The 19,927-nt window shown below is 35.7% G+C and overlaps 2 pseudogenes; one reads left to right on the top strand and one right to left on the bottom strand.

Moving 5' to 3' along the window:
* The first annotated feature begins 847 nt into the window (after positions 1-847).
* Positions 848-7,300, top strand: LOC120136345 (annotated as a pseudogene).
* Positions 7,301-8,195: 895 nt separating this feature from the next.
* On the bottom strand, positions 8,196-16,028 carry LOC120136371 (annotated as a pseudogene).
* Positions 16,029-19,927: the final 3,899 nt, after the last annotated feature.

Here is a 19,927-nt window from a genome sequence, read left to right as displayed (position 1 = left end):
TTTAAGTAATTTATATAAAATAAACAAAATCTACATTATAAATAATTAAACATATCTTGTTTGATAACATAAATTAAATAATTTTAGTACACATAACTATGCCAAAAAGGCAAATCTTATTCCTCTGCCCCAACAAAATGTAACGAAAGAAATCTAATTACATAATTCAATGAAATTTTAAATTACGATAATTGTCTAAACATAATATAATAATTTATATTATAAATAAGTATCTAAGATATATAATATTTTTATCTAAGTACTTAAAATATTTTTTTTTGATAAGTTCTTAAACTTATCTTTTTGATCAAATAGGTACCTAAAATATTTTTGATCAAAATACATACCTAAAATATTCAATTTTTTCCATTTAAATTCTAAAAAAGTTTATATGTAATATTAATTAAAGAATACTTTAGACACTTGGATAAATAAATAAATAATTTAGGTACCTATGTTGATCATAAAATATTTTAGGTACCTATTTTGAGAAAAATATAAATATTTATTTTGATTAAAAGAATACATTCAATACTTAAATGAAAAAGTGATATGCTTTATATACTTATTTATTTATGATATAAGCTTAATATAATAATCACTAAAATTTTAGTTATATAATGATTTTCCAAAATTACCTTAATTATTTCAGTCCCTGTCCCTCTCCCTCTCCTAACGGGCTATATATTAACTGTTTTAATCTGATAATTTATCATATAATTTTATTATGAGACACGCAAAGCACCTTTCATCTCTTTTTCTTTGTATTCCAGTTTCTTTCTGTCACACGAATTCCATCGAACAGTTAAAATAAAGGCTTATTCTTTTATATTTTAAGAAAACCAATAAATTTATGATTTTTTGTGTACCATACCACACCAAACTATCACCAATACAGTTCCCCACAAACAAACACGTTCCATCATATCATTACCTTCTGAGGAACCTTTTGGAACCTGTCTCAACTGCCGTTCACTTACCGGCGTACACTTTCAGCACTTTTTTCCCGCCGTCTGTTATCTCTGCGAGTAACCGTTAAGTGTGTTAATCTTTTGCCTTTTGACTATATTTCTGTCCGTTTAATTTTTAGTTAATTTTCAACTTTTATATGGACTTGTTCTGAGATGCGGAAAAAAGAAAGCTCAGTGCTTTGAATTTGGAATTCTGTGAAAAGTAGGTTTTTTTATGTATAATTTTTCGTGTGTGGGTTGTTCTTAACTTGAATCATGGATGTCTTTGTGTTGCTGTATTTGGATTTTTGGAGAAGAGCTGAAGCTGGATGGTTTTATGTAATCATTATAGTGTTTCTAGTTAGGGTCTTGAAGCTCTGATCTGTAGCTGGATTTGCGTTAAAGTTCTGGTTGTAATTGTTAAGTTGTGTTTTCTGAGGTTGAATTTCTTGGTTTGGATCTTCTGGTTATCTGGGTTTCGTAAATGGAGGCTAGATTTGGAAGTGAAGTTCATCATTTTTATGGTATGAGTCCGGCAGCTTTGCAGGCGGTCGGGAAAAGGACAGTGGAATGGGATTTGAATGATTGGAAATGGGATGGTGACCTTTTCATTGTTAGCTCGATAAAACCGGTGTCTGCCGATAGCATGGGAAGACAGTTTTTTCCAGTGGGATCCGGGATTCCTGGGAATTCATCTAATAGTTCATCATCATGCCCAGAGGAAGTTAATCCAAAAACTTCGAAAGGGAAATGGCAATTGGAGAAGAAGAGAAGGGTTATTGTTGTAGAAGATGACAGTTTAAATGAAGAAGCAGGTAACCTTTCTTTGAAGCTTGGGGGCCAAGGTGATCATCGCTATCCAATCAGCCAAGGGGAGATTAGAAATTGGGAGGGAACTAGTGCGAAGAAGACTAAGTTGAGGGGAGGTTCTGGAAATCATGCAACATGTCAGGTTGAGGACTGTGGGGCTGATCTGACCAATGCCAAGGATTATCACAGACGGCATAAGGTTTGTGAGATGCATTCCAAGGCTACTAAGGCACTGGTCGGAAATGTTATGCAGCGATTTTGTCAGCAGTGTAGTAGGTAAGCATTTAAGATTTTCCATGCTTTGTAGGAATGAAGAGAGAGGATAGTTTAATATGTTGAAGTTATGACTGACAGAAAGTCCTGTTTTTGTGTAATCCAAGCTGAAAATAAAATTGTTGGCTGACATTTTATTTGTCTTTTTTGTAGATTTCATGTTCTTCAAGAGTTTGATGAAGGTAAGAGAAGTTGTCGCAGGCGTTTGGCTGGCCACAATAAGAGGAGGAGAAAAACTAACCCTGCTACTGTTGTCAATGGCAATTCACTGAATGAAAAGCAGACTAGTGGTTATCTATTGATAAGTCTCTTGAGGATACTTTCTAACATGCATTGTAAGTAACTCAATGGCTTTTTCGCACAACTTATACTAATGGATTTATGTCTTTATAATAATCTTTGTTCATTTTTCCTTTGAAAAATGGGACTCCGTTTGCTATTGGGTTTTCATGCTTTACAATAATTTTCCCTTTTTCTTTTTTTCCTGCGTGGGGTGGAGGGAGGGGGGCATAGAAGGTGATTAGATGGTCATGTTTGAACAAGTAATGCCAAAAGGAATTTCCAACTAGTTTATTGTGCACTTTCTCTGAAATCTATATTCTAGGTGAACTCAAGGAGTTCTTTGTTTGGCCATCAGAGGAAAGTAAGAACTATAAATTAGACCTAAAAGAGCTGGAAAATTCTTGACAGTAGCATGATTCTGATCATCAATTTTTTGCCTGGAATATTTTTTATTCGCATTAAATGGGGTGAATGGTTCTGTTTTTCTTAAATTACAGCTAATAGTTCTGACCAGACCACAGATGAAGATATGCTATCTCAGCTTTTACAGAGCCTTGCAAACAATACTGGTGACGGGGGGAGAAGAAACATATCTGTACTTTTTCCAGAACCTAAAGATTCAGAAGCTGTTTCGACTTTGTTTTTGAATGGTCAAGGCCCTCCTGGGCCTTTCAAGCAGTGCATCACTGAAACTACATCAGATATTCCACAGAAAGGAGTTTGTTCTCATGATAGGGTTGCCGATGTCCAAGGCAACACAGCTGGACCAGTAAAGATGAATAATTTTGATTTGAATGACATATATATTGACACAGATGATGGCGTGGATGACATAGAAAGGTCACCTGCACCTTTGAATACGGAGACTGGCTCTCTTGATTGCCCTTCATTGGTCCATCAAGTCTCTAATCAGTCAAGTCCACATCAGACCAGTGGGAATTCAGATTCAGCATCTGCCCAGTCACCTTCTAGTTTTAGTGGTGATGCTCAGGTATCTCTATAGTATTCCATTAAAATTCTTTGGAATTTTCCTCTTAAGTATAGGATGTCTTGATTTCTGAAGTTAAAATTGTGCCACAGTTTTGTTCTTGGAGTTTCAATAGATAGTAGTCAATTCTCTTCTCTGAAGATCACACTGTGAAGGGGTCCAACCTAAAAACCAATTTGCAATAGGTGGAAGGGCTCAACTTAAATATAAGAGCACAACAAACCTAATAATGCTTCACAGATGTGGTGGGATAATATCACTTAACACTCTCCCCTGTAGCTCAACAAAGCCTATGTGTAGGCAATCCCACATGGGGTTAGACATGAAGAAAAACAGAACAAAACCTAGGCTTTAATGCCATAGCAATGTGTCAAAGAATCCAACTTGAATAGAAGACCACAGGAAACCCATAATACTTAATAGTAGTAGGATAAGATGACTTACCAAACTCCTCGCAAAGGTGTAGAATGAGCCAGGTTATTGCCTTGTTAAGGAATCGTGCACCACAAACTTTTGCATGATTATGTTTACCAAATTTTGAGAACCTCAAGTAGTTACTTCAAAGAATTCTTGACAGATTCTTCTTAATATAACATAGGGAGGGAGTTTATCTGTCGTTTCATAGCTGACGTTGAGTAATATGTATTGTCATAAAATCATATGCTATTAAACCTTTAACCTCTGTAATTTGTTTTTGGCTTTAAACATTGCAGAGCCCGTACTGATAGGATTGTTTTTAAATTATTTGAGAAAGAACCAAGTGACTTTCCTATGGTCTTGCGAGCACAGGTACATAAAAGTTTTTGAATTCAAGTATCCTTAAGGGTTTTCTTCCTCATAAAATATGCTTACGAAAATGTTTGAACTTCCAGATTCTTGATTGGCTGTCTCATAGTCCCACTGACATTGAGAGCTATATTAGGCCCGGTTGCATTGTTCTGACAATTTACCTTTGTCAATATGAGGCTGTATGGGATGAAGTAAGCTTGATTTACATGAAACTATGGATTTTTATCTTCTTTGCTTTTAGTTCTGTCAATAAGCTTGATTTACGTGGAACTATAGATTTTATCTTCTTTGCTTTTGAATTCTTTCAAATTGTTCATTATTTTAATCCTCTATCATCTTTTGTCAGCTTTGCTGTGATCTGAGTTCCAGTTTGAATCGGCTTCTAGATTCTTCAGATGACGCTTTCTGGAGGACTGGATGGATTTGTATGAGGGTTCAAGATCAGATAGCTTTCATTAATAATGGTTTGTTTGGTCTTCATCTTTATCGGTATTTATTTAACCGATATGTCCGAATAATTGGCCACCAGGAGCGTTTTCTATTCAGGAATGAATAGTTCGACCAATATATTTTTCTGTTGCAGGTCAGGTTATTGTAGATACATCTTTACCTCTTGGAAGCAACCATCATACTAAAATTATGAGTGTCAAGTCAATTGCTGTATGTGCAACAGAGAGAGCTCAATTTTTGGTTAAGGGTATCAATCTGTATCAGCCAGCCACAAGGTATTCTTTACTTTATTCTTGCAGTGATTACAATGGTTTAATTTGATCCTTAATAATGTTATAAAATTAGGTATCAATTTAATGTATTGTATGTTTTACATTGGATTTCTATGTTTACTCTAGAGGCTAAAATGTTCTTGGGCTTCCTATGCCAGGTTGCTCTGTGCTGTAGAGGGGAAGTATCTGGTACAGGAAGCTACTCATGAGTTGATGGCTGACAATGATGAGTTCGAGGCACAAAATGAGCTTCAATGTATAAACTTTTCTTGCTCTATCCCTACCGTGACTGGAAGAGGATTCATAGAGGTAATTTTTCTTTCTACATTTTAAAATCGAACCTGTAGCCCCCCCTTTGCTGTTATCTTTGACAAGAATTATATGTGAATTCCAGTGAAGCTCCATTTAATGGAGTGAGAGTTTACAGTGTAGTAGATTGTGGATAATAGGTGTAGTTTTAGTACATCCAAGTTTGGTGTTAAATACTTCTTCGAGGTAATTCCTTGCATGGACTTCCATTGTATTCTGGATTGGGGGGAGGGAAAGGCCCAAGGGGCTTGGGTTATGAGTATTTAATGGAAATGGTGTGAATTTTATCTAAATTCTTGGAAGCATTTATAGTGGATCATAGAAGATTCTTTTGTGCTGCCCCAACTTTCATAAATTCTTATTGCTAGCTCTGCTGCTATCGTATTTATGGTGAAAATGTAGAGAAAGATGTAGCAGCATATCTCTTTTCGGTTTTCCAGTTGCACTGTAATCTCCAGTCACTGTGTTCTTTTTCTTGGAGTGGGAAATAAGTAGAATCTACTATAATACTTGCATTGCTTCTTTTTCTCTTTTGTTTTAGACACATGCGCGTGATAAAAAGATGCTTATTATATAATTTTCTGAATATGCCTTTTGATAGCTGAAGTTGACATTTCCTTGATCTTCTCCAGATCGAAGACGATGGTTGTAATAGCAGTTTCTTTCCTTTCATAGTTGCTGAGGATGATGTTTGCTCAGATATCCGTAAACTTGAGAGTTTACTGGAGATTACTGACACTGAAGCAGCTGTTGACAGAACTGGAAAAATGGAAGCCAAAAATCAAGCCATGCACTTCATTCATGAAGTTGGTTGGCTTCTTCATAGAAGTCAATTGAAGTCTAGATTGGGCCACTTGGATCCAAACCCAGAACCCTTTCCTCTGAGACGGTTCAAGTGGCTTATGGAGTTCTCTATGGACCATGAATGGTGTGCTGTAGTAAAGAAACTCTTACATGTTCTTCTTGATGGAGTAGTAGGTTCTGGGGAGCACCCTTCACTTAACCTTGCATTAACAGAGATGGGTCTTCTTCATAGAGCTGTTAGGAAAAATTGTAGATCTCTAGTGGAACTCCTTTTAAGATTTGTCCCTGAGAAAGCTTCAAGTAGATCAGAATTTGAGAATGAGATGGTAGCTGGTGGTATTCATAAAAGCTTCTTGTTTAGACCTGATGCCCTAGGCCCTGCAGGTTTGACTCCTCTTCACATTGCAGCTGGTAAAGATGATTCTGACGATGTTCTGGATGCATTAACCAATGATCCCGGAAAGGTAACCCCTTTTTAGTTTATTTCTCTGAGCATGACAAGGAGGGGAACTACAAGAATTGTTATTTTTGTCGTCTAGCTTGAGTAATGATATTCTGAAATGCATTCCTCTGTACCTCATTCAATCTGGACTCTACCATGAGTGCAATTCCTTGATTGATAATTTCTCTCTATTACCAACAAATGCATTCTCCCATACACTTGTACAATTCTTTGAACTCGAGTCATTTGCTTTGAAATTTCCTCTAAAATTTGGATTGAAAGTTTTTAAGTTGAATCTGAGCATAGGTCTTATCTTTTTTGGGGGCCTATTTTCATTTGAAAAACTATTGTCTATTTCCCATTCAGGTCGGCATTGATGCTTGGAAGAGTGCTCGAGACAGCACTGGCTGTACACCTGAAGATTATGCTCGCTTACGTGGCCACTACTCATACATCCACTTGGCACAGAAGAAAATTAATAAGAGACCACCTTCCGGGCATGTGGTGGTTGACGTTCCTGGTACCCTATCTGATTGCAGCACAAGGCAAAAACAAAGTAACGAGTCAACCTCCAGCCTTGAGATTGACCGTCTAGAATCAAGGTCCATGAAGCGACAGTGCAAGCTTTGTGATCAGAAACTCGCATGTGGCTATGGAACAGCTAGCAGGTCATTGGTTTACAGGCCTGCAATGCTATCGATGGTAGCAATCGCTGCAGTATGCGTGTGTGTTGCTCTACTATTTAAGAGCTGTCCTGAAGTTCTGTACGTGTTCCGTCCCTTCAGGTGGGAAATGCTGGACTATGGAGCTATCTGAAGACCAGGAACTGTTCCTCCCTCCCTAGGTCATTAACATTTAATAGGCGGTTTGTATCTGTAACCCGTTGACTGTAAAAGTAAAATTGAGGTTTGGTGTATAACACCATTGTTTAGACAGAGTTTCGGATGCAGTAATATTATTTACACAGCATATATATCTATTTGTTGGTCAGCCGTCACTGTAATGTTATCAAGATATTATTAACATAATAAAACATACTTAGTTCTCTCTGGGTTTTTAAGTTATTGACTTCGAACTTTCAGATGATCTTATTAACCCTAGCAAACGGTTTGCTATTTACATTTTACAGTTGTTTAACTGACTAGTTTTTATTGGGAATTGTAAAAATTGGGGATTGAAATTTGGTAGCAGATTCTTGCAAATATTGTAGCTACTTGGCAAGTTGGAGTCGAACAAACCATTGCCATGCCTAAATATTTGTAACAAAGCAGTGTACAAGTATTAAAACACACAGCGATAACATCATTGGGGAGTTCCAGCAGCGATTATCTTAGAGTATAATATTTTATCCTTTTTAGTGGGTATTTGTAATCGTAGAACTTTTTTTATGATTATGTATATTTTATCTTTTGTTTCTTTACTCTATATTAGAGCTCCATATTTTATGATATTTTCTTTTAAATTTCTATCATTTTTATTTTAATTTGATTTTGATTTTACAATTTATTTCGATTAAAATAAAGATATAAAATTTTTACTTAAGTTATTTTGACGATCTTAATATGACACTTGAATCTATCAGACATCTTAAATAGAGTTTAGAGTGTTGCATTAAGCTCAAACTTCGATATCATATTCATTTTAAGAATAAAAAGAATTCTAGAACTAGATGGAGGTATTGATACTTGATGTTGAATATCGATACTCACTCTCAAATAGAAATCACAATGAATTTAAAATAGGAACAATTACTTATTTTTACCTCAATGACTCAATATAATATTCTTGGATCCATCAATTATGCAGAATTAGGCATGGGAGTTACATTATCTCCTTTGATAGTTTAGTTTCGCTATAGCATACGTAAAAACAGATGCAAAGACAAGTGGAAAAGCAAGAAGTACAATGGCTATCATGGGTAAATCTTGATGTTTATACCCATAATGACTGTCCAAGAAGGCATTGAGTGCCTTTTGCTCTCCAAATGCTACAATTTCTTCTGTAATATCTCCATATTTTGAAGTGAAGATACCTTTCAAGGACCATGAAGTTGGGCAAATCCAATAGCCCCAAACCCACCATTTAGGAAATTTCTGCAAGTAAGAAGTAGCAGATATGTGTTTGAGTCGGATCCAATAGCTCAAAATTCGATATTATATCCATTTTAAGCATCAATTTTAGTCAGTAAAGTATTTAAGTAGAAGCATGCTCTCCTCAACATTTATTTGCGTTTGAGTCGACTTACCGGTCCCGGGATGAGGTATCCTGAGAACATGCTCAACAATGTGTAACAGATGCTTGCAAATATTGAAGCTACTTGGTAAGTTGGAGTCAAAGAAACCATCATCATGCCTAAATATTTGTAAAAAAGCAGTGTACAGGACATAGTGTAGAAGTACCAAAATACTTTGTAAGCCGATCCATAGAAGTTTACAGCTGGATAAGTGATTGTCAGAAATAATGTTGCTTCTAGAAAGATGTAAGGGATCTCGATAATCATCTGCAAATATGGAGCAAATTTATATTATATATATGTGACCTTCAAAGATGTCATAGTACCTGTAAATGCTTAGAATGCATTTTATATATATATATATATATTTACCTGTGCCAATGAATATGCCCATGAGGAATACATTCTGGCAAATCTTTCACGGTAGACAACTGTCCGATGAGTAGCTACGAATGGAAGAACAGATGAACAACTGCTTGCTCCAGTGAGTACCATGAAAACATACATTGATCCCATTATGTTGAAAAAAATCCTGCTCATCATGTCTTCAGAAAAGGGGAATAGAGTGTCAGCATGTCAAACATAAGTATATAATCTAACATACTCCAACCAATTATTCTTTTTTCAGTTTTTAAATTTTAATTCAGCTTTTCATCATACAAATCTAGTTTGAATTGAAATTCATATAAAACCTGATTCATTTATCTTTCCACCAAGTAACTTTAATAGTTATGTGATAAGAATTTAATGCGTTCTTTTGGAACAATAATTGTCAGGGTAAGCTCATTGCACTTACTAATTAACTTGATATAAGGAGTCCCACTTCTTAAATTTTTGTTAATCTGCTAAATTTTAATTTACGTCCTTGCTAACTTCTCTTACTCTCGTGTATGCTCTCTTATTTAGATTTTAACAGAGGAGACAAGTTATTAGTACTGATATCTTCCCTTGTTTGTTTAGTATTCTATTTATCCTTGCAAATAAAACCACCAACTTACTTAATGAAGATACATTTTCTTTTAACTCTATGGAATAAATCTTGGTGACGCTTCATAGATGAACATTTCTTCCTATAGCTATGTGATCATGGTGTTTAAATGGTTGACAACAACAGTAACCGGAGAAAAAAAGCTATAAAGCAACTTACAGGTTCTGTCCTTTCTGCCAAAGTAAGGCTCCATATAATAAAGAAGATAAAATTATTAATGCCAAGCGTCCTAAGTTGTATTTCGGACTTCTCCAATAGGTCAAGTGTTGTTTCCAAAGGCATGCTTTAAGTTGCTCCCATCCATTTTGTGGGAAGGGTGTCGAAAAACGTAGTTTCTCTGTACCTTGTGCTGTAAGGCTTTGGCTTGTGACTATTTCTTTGTTTTTCCTATAGAGAAGGAACATTATATCATTCGGTATGATAATAAAAAATCAGGCACAAGAAACCCAGAAAACGAAGTGCTTAAACAAAAACGAAATAGGATGGTTTTAACAATCGAGTGAAAGCAAGTGTTTATGACTCTTTGAACTAAAATCAAAAGAAAACTGTAACAAAATGTGATGTCTAAACCTGGTTAGTGGTGAAACCGTGACAGCTTAATAGTTTTTAAACACATTTAAGATAATGAACTTGTAGAGATAAGATTCTTTGTAGATACAGGCAAAATCTATTCCAAGATGAGCCTCCACAGAAGGACTAGTTACTTCTAACATCCATGTATCTGGATTATGGTTTTCTTCAATTTTTGGTACTCCAGGTATACCCTACCATAAGGGTGTAAAAATATTATCAAGAGTATTGGATGAGTTAAAAAGAGAGTCGCCATAGAAAGGCCATTTGTTTTACTTAGTGTACTATTCCTTAATTATTATGTCATTCTCATGTCAAACATATAGGTAGTAAGGCCCTAGGCTACAAGCTAGAAACATGTATGCATGTAATGCAAAATAAACTTTACGTAGTGATATTGATTTTTAGGATTACCTCAAAGTATTCAATAAGCCTACTTGAGTATAGACCCAGTTCTCCAGAATATATCATTTGTCCTCCTTTTTTCATCAAAATAAGCTAATAATACTTATTTAGGCCTGAATTCTTGCATCCAAGTAACTTTTGGTGAAAATCTCTGTAATCATAATGATTGGCTCAACCAGTGAATTGTTCATGTTTCAGTTTATGACAAGAAGCTAAAGGTTTAAGAAGTAAGCTATAATAGCCTCTCTTTTTACCTCAGTGTTTATTATCTGCTGTCTGATTAAGTCACATCTAGTAACATATGATAGTACATTCAGATTCAAAATGAAAAAAGCAGAACAGTTTACTCGAAATTCTGATTTGTAAATTTTATTACAAAAAAAAAATTACCATGCATATGAATGTTCCAGTTAATTACCTCATTAAATGCTTCAAATACGTCGATACTTGGCTGATGAATGGTGCAAACGATTGTCCGCTGTGTCAACAATATTCTTCACAACTCGCATGACAATTGCAGCTGCTCTGGTATCTAAACCCGAAGTAGGCTCATCCATAAATATTATGGATGGATTAGAAACAAGCTCTACTGCTATAGTTAGCCGTTTACGCTGCTCTGGTGATATTCCACTTACAAAAGGGATGCCAACTAAAGCATCTTTTATTTCATCCAACTCAATCATTTGAAGAACCTCTGCTACAAATTCCTGTTAGGTAAGTTAAAAAATTTTAAGCAATTTATTCATAATCATGGATATAACCCTAGCATGTATGCAAGTACTAGGTGATGATTTGCTAATTTCTACGTAAGATCTCTACAGTTCTTCCAGTCCCACGCAAAAGTATAAGAGCACTGCTGCAACTGGTCCTTTCTAGAGGTAAAGGTCAAGCGACAAGGACATGAATGAGATTTGGATCTTTGCCTAGAAAGTGCAAGTTGTTTAATTAAACTATGTGAGCATGTATTACCAATCTTTTGTGTTTATCAATCTCCGTTGGTAGACGAAACCAAGCTGAGTACATCACTGCTTCCTCTACTGTAATCATTGGAGAATGGATGTCAGTTTGCTCACAGTAAACTGATATTCTAGCATATGTTTCTTGGACTTTGAGGTGCCCTCCGATTCTTATCTCTCCTTCAATATAACCAACAGTTTTTCTTCCTGAAAGTACATCCATTAGTGTTGTTTTCCCCGCTCCACTAACACCCATCAAAGCCGTGAGAACTCCAGGCCTAAATGCACCAGTAATATTTTGAAGTACGTGTAGTCTTTTTTGTGGGCACCCTTGCTCTCTCAGTTTCTGGGAATACATAGAAGACGTTAGAAAATATTTTATTTATATTTGAAAATGTAGGCTTGAGGACTAACATAGTTACCTTAGATGTGTCAACAAAGTATTGCACATCCTCGAATGATATCGTCAAGGGCTTAAAAGGTAAAACCATCCCTGTAGTAAAAAAACGTGATAAAAGTATTTGTTTGCTTTACATGACATCCAATAGATGCTCTGTGCTCTAAAGTAGAAGTACATGAAGAACAATAATTCCTTACCCTTAACTTGTGTTCGTGCTAGAGCTTTTAGAGAGTCGAAACTAGGCAATTCTTTTTCCTCTTTTGCTTTTAGATAAGAAAATCTTTCATGAGAAATAATAGCCCGAGAACTCCCTGGAGCTGCAACAACATATACAGGTTAGTACTTTTAAGGATTTTCTTTTTCTATCATTATTTTCTTGTTTGGTGTATGCTAAGGTACGACTTACACTTCAAAAGACTCAAAGCCAAGGTGAACCCAATGTTAAAAATCAGCCAGAATCCTATCAATGCTCCTACTGATGTCCAATAGTAGTAGTCATCGAAGTTTAAACCATGTTTTTCTAGAACTCGCTGTCCCAAAGTAGCATTTGAAGATGAAATCTGCTAGTGAACAATTGCCAGCAAACATGGGAGTATGAGTAGATATGATAATTTGCATGGCACTAAAAAGGTACCAATTGTTTTCCTTTTACCTGTTGCCATCTTGGCGCTCGAAATTCATTTATTGCCACACCTATTTCAGCATATGCAAGTGGTGCCAAAAGCCCCATTTGACCCAAGCAGGGAGTAAAGCTGCAAGAAAGGTTTGGAACATTAATATAGTTACATCTTTTTAATCTCATAATATACGTAATGAGTGGCCTTACGTAGTGGAATTATGAAGCCACTGAATAAAAACATCAGCGCCATCATAAAAAGACCAAAATTTGCTGCAAAAGATGGATCTCTAACAACTGAAGCAATGAAACAGAATAGTGATACTGCCATTTGATGAACAAGGAAAAGGAGGAAGAGTTGGCGGAAGAACCTGAAAGTCAAACTCAGTTTAGAAGATGATAACATTTGTTAGATATTTAATCGGAGATAAATTTTGTTAGCATAATAAACCTTTCTGGTTCAGGACTGTAACCAATGACATAGTATGTAAGAACGGTCCACAGAAAAGCATCTATCAATGAAAACTGAATCTTTAAAATAACTGATGGAATTGAATATGCCCATGCTGGGTAGAAGTAGCAATCTCTTTGCTTATAGAATAATGACAGTCTGGAAACAGTTAATGCCAACTCTGCAAAACCGGTCGTCAAAAGTCTTACGATAGCATAGTACAGGGCAGCTAGGTAATAGCTTGCATGGACAAGGTCAAGCTTCATCCGAGAGCGAATAAAGATGGTCATCATTACCAGTGCAATAACTACAAGCTGCATATGTAGGAAACAGCATCCAGGGCTGTTAAGTGGATATGTCGAGTAACCAATGTTTGATATTCATACATTTATGCTTAATTTGATTATTAGTACCTCTGATGATTTAAGAACATAAACAAATGAGTTTCTTTTTATGAGAAGCTATTCTCTTGCCATACATGCTTTGAGTAACTCCCATTTTCCTAATGAATAGATGTTGAATGACAAGGCATTTTTATGATTCTCACATTTATAGAAAGGTGTAGAAAGTTCTTCATTTAGCTTCTGCGCTGCTTGAAATTCCTTGAATGCAACTACGAAGTTGTCCACAGAAACAAAACTATGAGGTTGATCTATGCGATACCAGTACTGTCCTTGGTCCTTTTCGGAAAGCACCTAGAATTAATTTATTTTAAATCATCAGTCAAAGGAAAACGACATGGACATACTAGGTAGATTAAGGACACATACTTCTTGGAGGAAATCAGCAACGCCTTTGCGTTCTGGGCATCTAAAACCACAATGTTCAAAGAACTCTTGAACATTACTGCGTGGTCCATGGTATACAATCTTTCCTTCTGCCATTAGAATAATGTCATCAAAGAGCTCAAAAGTCTCTGGTGACGGTTGAAGAAGTGATACTAGAAGTGTTGCTAGAAGTGTTGCCTCTGTTATGTGGGTTATTTGCTGTAGGCAGGTAACTATTTGAAAGGTAGTGGAGCTGTCTAAGCCAGTTGATATTTCATCCATGAAGAGAGCTTTATTTGGACCAATTATCATTTTCCCTATAGGAAGTGCACATAGAAAATATATTAGAATAGCGTGGTTTTGTTTTTCAAGGCTCGGGGAATTATACTGATAAGGCTTTCATCACAGTCCCTTGTTATTTTCAAGGACTTTATGGAACATTAATCACGGTTCTCTTTATAACTTTATTAGGAAGTTTATATAACTGCACAACCTGTTGTCAGCCTTTTCTTTTGTCCACCTGAGATTCCTCTGTTCATTGCATCTCCCACTATAGTATCAGCACATATGTCTAGTCCAAGAATCTGAATGGAAATGAGTGGTTGTGGAACTGTTAGAGAAGAATATTGATTTCTTTTTATACAGTTCTTTTCTTTTGAGAGACTCACCTTCAATATATAGTCTGTCTGGAGAGTTCTTTTTAAACCTTCTATAGAAATTGCCTGTAAACAGAGATTATAAGTCAGAGACGGCTCTAAAGAAAATGATATCCAGCCCTTGCTAAGCGCTGACATGATCACCATTTCTTGCAAATTACCTTCATGTATGTGTCTATATCTGGTTCCGGGACAATACCAAATTGCTTCTCCCTTCTAATGATCTCTTTTAACATATCTGTATTTATAGACAACATTTAAGATCAGTAATATGACGGCATGATAGTTGGTAATATATGAAAGGTATTGTGTACCTGCTCTGCCTCCAACGCCCTGGCAACGAGCTGAGAAGTCAAGTGTTTCCCTTACAGTCATTTCAGAAATTTGCAAGTCATATGTACTTATGTAAGCTGATGTGTTCTGAGGCACAAACTCTGTGAACTTGTAACCATTGTAGGATATTTCCCCTGTGACCTGAAAGAGAAGTATGCTTCCAGATTTATTGTTGTTCAATTCAAAAAAGTTTCTTTATTTTTGAATTTATTAGATACTACAAGATGGATTTGATGGACGAATAGAAAACCTTGAGAGATGGGTTAAGCTTCCCTGAAAGTGCCTGTAACAAAGTGGTCTTTCCGCAGCCTGGAGGGCCAAGCAATAGAGTCATCCTGCATACAATGTGTTTATATTCATAGATCATGCACATATGACATGAATGTGAGAAGTCAATATCCAAAGTGAACCTTGAGGGCTTGATGATGCCACTGACATCTTTGAGAATTTTTATCTTGTATGATTGAGACTTGCATCTGCTAACTTTTGTCAAAGCCTGTTCAACATCCTCTTCCATTAGTAAGAAAAGAATGATAGTAGTGAGACATATTGCAAAGATCTGGGGATTAAAACTTACAGAGAATACACTGGTGATGGTATTCCACAGTGCAGGAATGGGCTTTCCTTGAACCACTTCACAATCTGCTTCCACTGACAAATTCTGGAATCTCACTTCAATTGTTGGATATTCCAACCCCACTCTAAGCACAAATGTCAATATCAGTTGCAAGTCGTGAATCTATAAAATAATTCTCTTTTTTTTTTAACTTATTATTCATAAACCAGTTTCATAAAAGAAAATACATGCGTGAGCATTGCATTAATCCACCATACTTATGGTTTTGCTTCTGTCAGCATTCATTAAATGAGTAGTTGAATACTTGAAAACAAAATAGATATGTGGATTCTTGCCTGTCTAGTCTTTCTTTCAGTTTCTTCAGGAGGCAGAGATTATCGTCCTCAATTTCGGTAATGAGTTTCTGGATGAAAACGCGGCGTTCCAACGCTACGAGCTCTGTAACATCGATAACCTTCCTCTTTCTGTCAACTTTTATATCCTCTTCTTCGTTGTTAGTATCATTTAGAAGCTCGTGATCAAACAATGAGGTTCTGAATCGCAGCCCACTGCAACTCGACCTCGTCGTCATTCTTTGCTCCGAATGACGCGGCGAGGTCCGATGTAGTACTCCTGAAGCTTGAAGAGAAGCGTCGAAAAGATGACCTGAAGTTTCTCCCTGTCTCAGCTAGCTGCACCATGTCATGGTTCCATGGTTCATCCTCCATGTTTCTTTTTCAGGGAGTTGGATGAGAAATAAGAACTGTATTTTTTGTGCATGCTTCCATTTGCCTCTATTCTCTATATATCAAGTAAAGGCTGCTATACAGATTTTTTTGCTCTTAATTTATTGGTCAAAATACAAGCTGGAGTTTCCGTAAACTGTAAACTGTAAACTGCTAAGGATGAGGAATCAAGCTGCTTCTGCTTTTGCTACTGGAATACATTCAATTAAAGACATGAAATCACATTCGTAACAAGGAGGAGAAGGTTACTTGGCAAAAGCTATTTTGGTTCCCTCTCCATGTGCCTAAGTATAGTATTATTACTTGGATGGCTTTCCTTGACAGATTACCAACCAAAGATAGGTTGATCCGAATAGGACTCAACTTTGATGGTACTTGTGTGCTTTATAATAAGGCTATGGAAACTAGAGATCACTTATTTCTCCAATGTTCTTTTGCAAATTAGGTATGGAGCTCTATTTTGAACCTTAATGGCATTTGCAGAGAATCTTGTTCGTGGAGTACTCACATTTCGTGGACTTGCACTACATGGAAAGGAAATTCATTGCTAACTATCATCATGAAGCTTACTTGGACTACTTTTATCTACACTATCTAGGAGGAGAGAAATAAAAGAATCTACCAAAGACGTTCAAGAAATATTAATGCCTTACTACTAGCTATTAAAGATTATGTTGTTATTCGACTTAGGGGTAGAAAAATTAATAGAAATGACCATGCCAATAGTTCTCTTTGTATTCAATGGGGTATTGAATGTTGATGTCCTGTTCTGTTGTATATTGTTGTGTAAGTATTGATTTTTGTAAGAACAAGTTGTATTTTTGAAGCAGTTTTCTGTTTTATGGATATAAAATTTGATTTAATAAAAAAAATTATTTTTTATTAAAAAAAATTGGGTAAATTATAAATTTTTTTACTGAATTTTAATATCTCTCCTATTTCACTCATTGTACATTTCGTTTTTTTAATTTAATCACTAAACTTTGGCATTGCCCCTATTTTAGGTAGTTTACCGCTAAATAATTAACGGCGCTATGACATGACACACGACACTAAAACGATGCTGTTTTTTCAAAACTAAATTTCTACAAAAAACGATGTCATTTTGCATCTATATAAAAACCCAAAATTTTCTTCATTTTTTTCATTTTACTTCTGTAGACACATAATTTCGTCTCCACACTTTTATAATATTTATATATATATATTAGTATTACTCCACACTTTTATAATATTCACATATATATATTAGTACTAATTTCATTTATTTCTTGCATATTACAGGACCAAAATTAGGTTACAAGACCAATTGCTGGCCCAACAGTGGACCAAGGCCAGCGCACGTGACCCATAATAGTTTAGGGTCTTCGGAAGCCCTAGCTCCCTCAACTTCTCATCCAGCCGCCAGTAACAGTGACCGTTGGATCTAGATGGAATCCAACGGTCCACGGTAAAGGCATCTAGGGTTGCCTCCAAACCCAAGCCAAGGTTCCAGCCGCACCGCACACTCCCACGACCGCACGCCTCTCAAACAATGCCCGATTCTCTCGGCAACCACCAACGACGCAAGGATCTCGCACAGTGAACAAGAAAATGTTAGAGTCCTATTAGGATTCAAATAGGTCTAAAAATAGCACAAATCGAAGCTATAAATAAATGTAATCATCCATTTGTAAAAGGGGAGTTTTTTCATACGAATCACGAAATAGACACAAAACCCTAGCAAAAATTCGCAGTAAATATTAGAGTGAAAACAGAGCTTTTCTTTTGCAAATTTTCGAGAGAACAATAGGTAAAGCTCTTACCTTTTGGTAGTTATTTTGCATGCTCGCCCGTTTGCTTCTCTTTTCCTTTTTTATACTCAAAATACGCTCAAAACGCCGATGAACAGGGGGGGTTTTCGAAGTTATCGAACCCAGATTCACACCCTGAGGCTTTGTTTTTGAGAAAACTGTTTAGATTTTCAAAACGAGGGCACCGAGAGTTTTAAAAAAATAAAAACTTTTTTGATTTTGCCGCCGATGACGGCGGCCGGCGAGGTGGCGCGGTGCCGGATTCTGGGTTCACATGAACCCCACGACGGCGTGTTCATCTTTTTGGATGAACATTTGAAAGAAAATAACATAAAGGGAGGGGTTCCCTCGGCTTGGAGAAGAGAGAAATGATTATTTTGCTAAAAAATTTGATTTTTATGCTTAAACCATCCGCGTGTTTCTACTTAAAATAGGGTAAACTACCCTTTTGATCCCTGTTACCTCGAAAAGAGCCGTTTTCCCCCCTCAAACCGAAATTAACCCTTAATATTGCTTTAGAATTTCGACCTCAAGCCTGCAGTTCTTTCATTTTAGTCTTTTCTCTGGATTTTAATTTTAATTATCTTTTTATATTACATTATAATAGTTATATATATTTTATATTATTATTAGTTTTTTTTACACTCGTATATGTGTATTATTAGTATAGTATTATGTCACTTATATGTTATATTATATATATATATGTATATATGTACACATTTTGTATTTTACCCTATTTCTTTACTTCTTTATTATTATATTCATTTACATTATTTATTTTTTCTATTATTATTATATTTTTTCCTCCCTCTTATATTTAGCTAATATATATGGTATTAATGTTATTATATGTTTTTATTAACTTTAGTTGTTTTACTTTACACGCTATTATTTTATAATTTTTTTTTAGTTTTTCTATTATTGTTATATATATATATATTCTTATTTTATTTTCATTATTTTTTATTTTATATGTACATATTTGATTATGGTGATTTATTTTAGTTTCTAGGTTTTTTATTTATTACTGTTATATATATCTTTTTATTTTTCCCATTGTTTATATCTTTATCATTATTACCATCATATACATTATTTTTATATTCTATATTTTCCTCATCTTATTTGTTTTCCATTCTACCTTAGGCGTTTTATTTGCATTCCTTATCTAATATATGTCTTGATCTTCTAAGGGTACAATTTAAGCAATCTAAGGTAAGTAATTTGGATCGTCATTTTACATTTTAATTTAAATTTACAACTTTCTTAATTAAAGACAACTGGAAATTACATAGTACCGAAAGGGCAGTTCAAGGGTGCTAATCATTCCTTAGCTGTAACCGACTCCCGAATCCGACATATCTTTGGTAAGACGCAGATCAGGTAAGATATAAGGTATCCGGTTAACCTATTTATTTTTAAATAAATAATCGGTGGCGACTCCAATCCATTTTTCAAGTCGAAGCCCAATTCTGGGGTCCAACCGAAAGACGGTCACGACAGCTTGGCGACTCCGCTGGGGACGCAGGTAAGTGAGTCAGGCTAAGGTAATTTCCAGTTGTCTTTTTAATGAAAAGGGTAAGTTTGAACTTTAAGGTAACATTTCGATCCTTATTACTTACTTTTGGTTATATTTTTTTCGAGTAAATAGTTGGACTGACCGTTTTCTAATGATTTCAGTTTTTCAAACTTTTTCATCCAAAGGCTCTATACCCGAGCTCCGAACCCTTTAAGTGGGGGTGAAAGCGACGCATTCGTGTGAATTTATTCACCGCATATGCCTAGCAAGTAGCCTTCGGGATTCATATACCTTATGTCTTCGTGTGAATTTATTCTCCGCATAGACATAAGGGAATGTGTCCCCTCGAGTTTAACTTAGTCCACACAAGCCTGTGATGGGTTTAGGACTAAGGGTCTGGTAAGCCCAAGGGGGCACCAGCAAGGAGAACTCGGGTACCGTTTTTAGAACCTAAACCAGGAGACTTCGAATAGAGCCTACCCCAAAACCACATTCCAAAACCTAGGACAATTGTTTCCTAACCATTTGTTTTTTCTTATGTTTTTATTGCCATTTATTTCTTGTTA

Source organism: Hibiscus syriacus, unplaced genomic scaffold, assembly GCF_006381635.1.
Source record: "Hibiscus syriacus cultivar Baekdansim isolate YM2019G1 unplaced genomic scaffold, ASM638163v2 tig00110627_pilon, whole genome shotgun sequence".
Lineage (NCBI taxonomy): Eukaryota > Viridiplantae > Streptophyta > Magnoliopsida > Malvales > Malvaceae > Hibiscus > Hibiscus syriacus.
The sequence above is the reverse complement of the archived record's forward strand: the minus strand, read 5'-3'. Positions and strand labels throughout refer to the sequence as shown.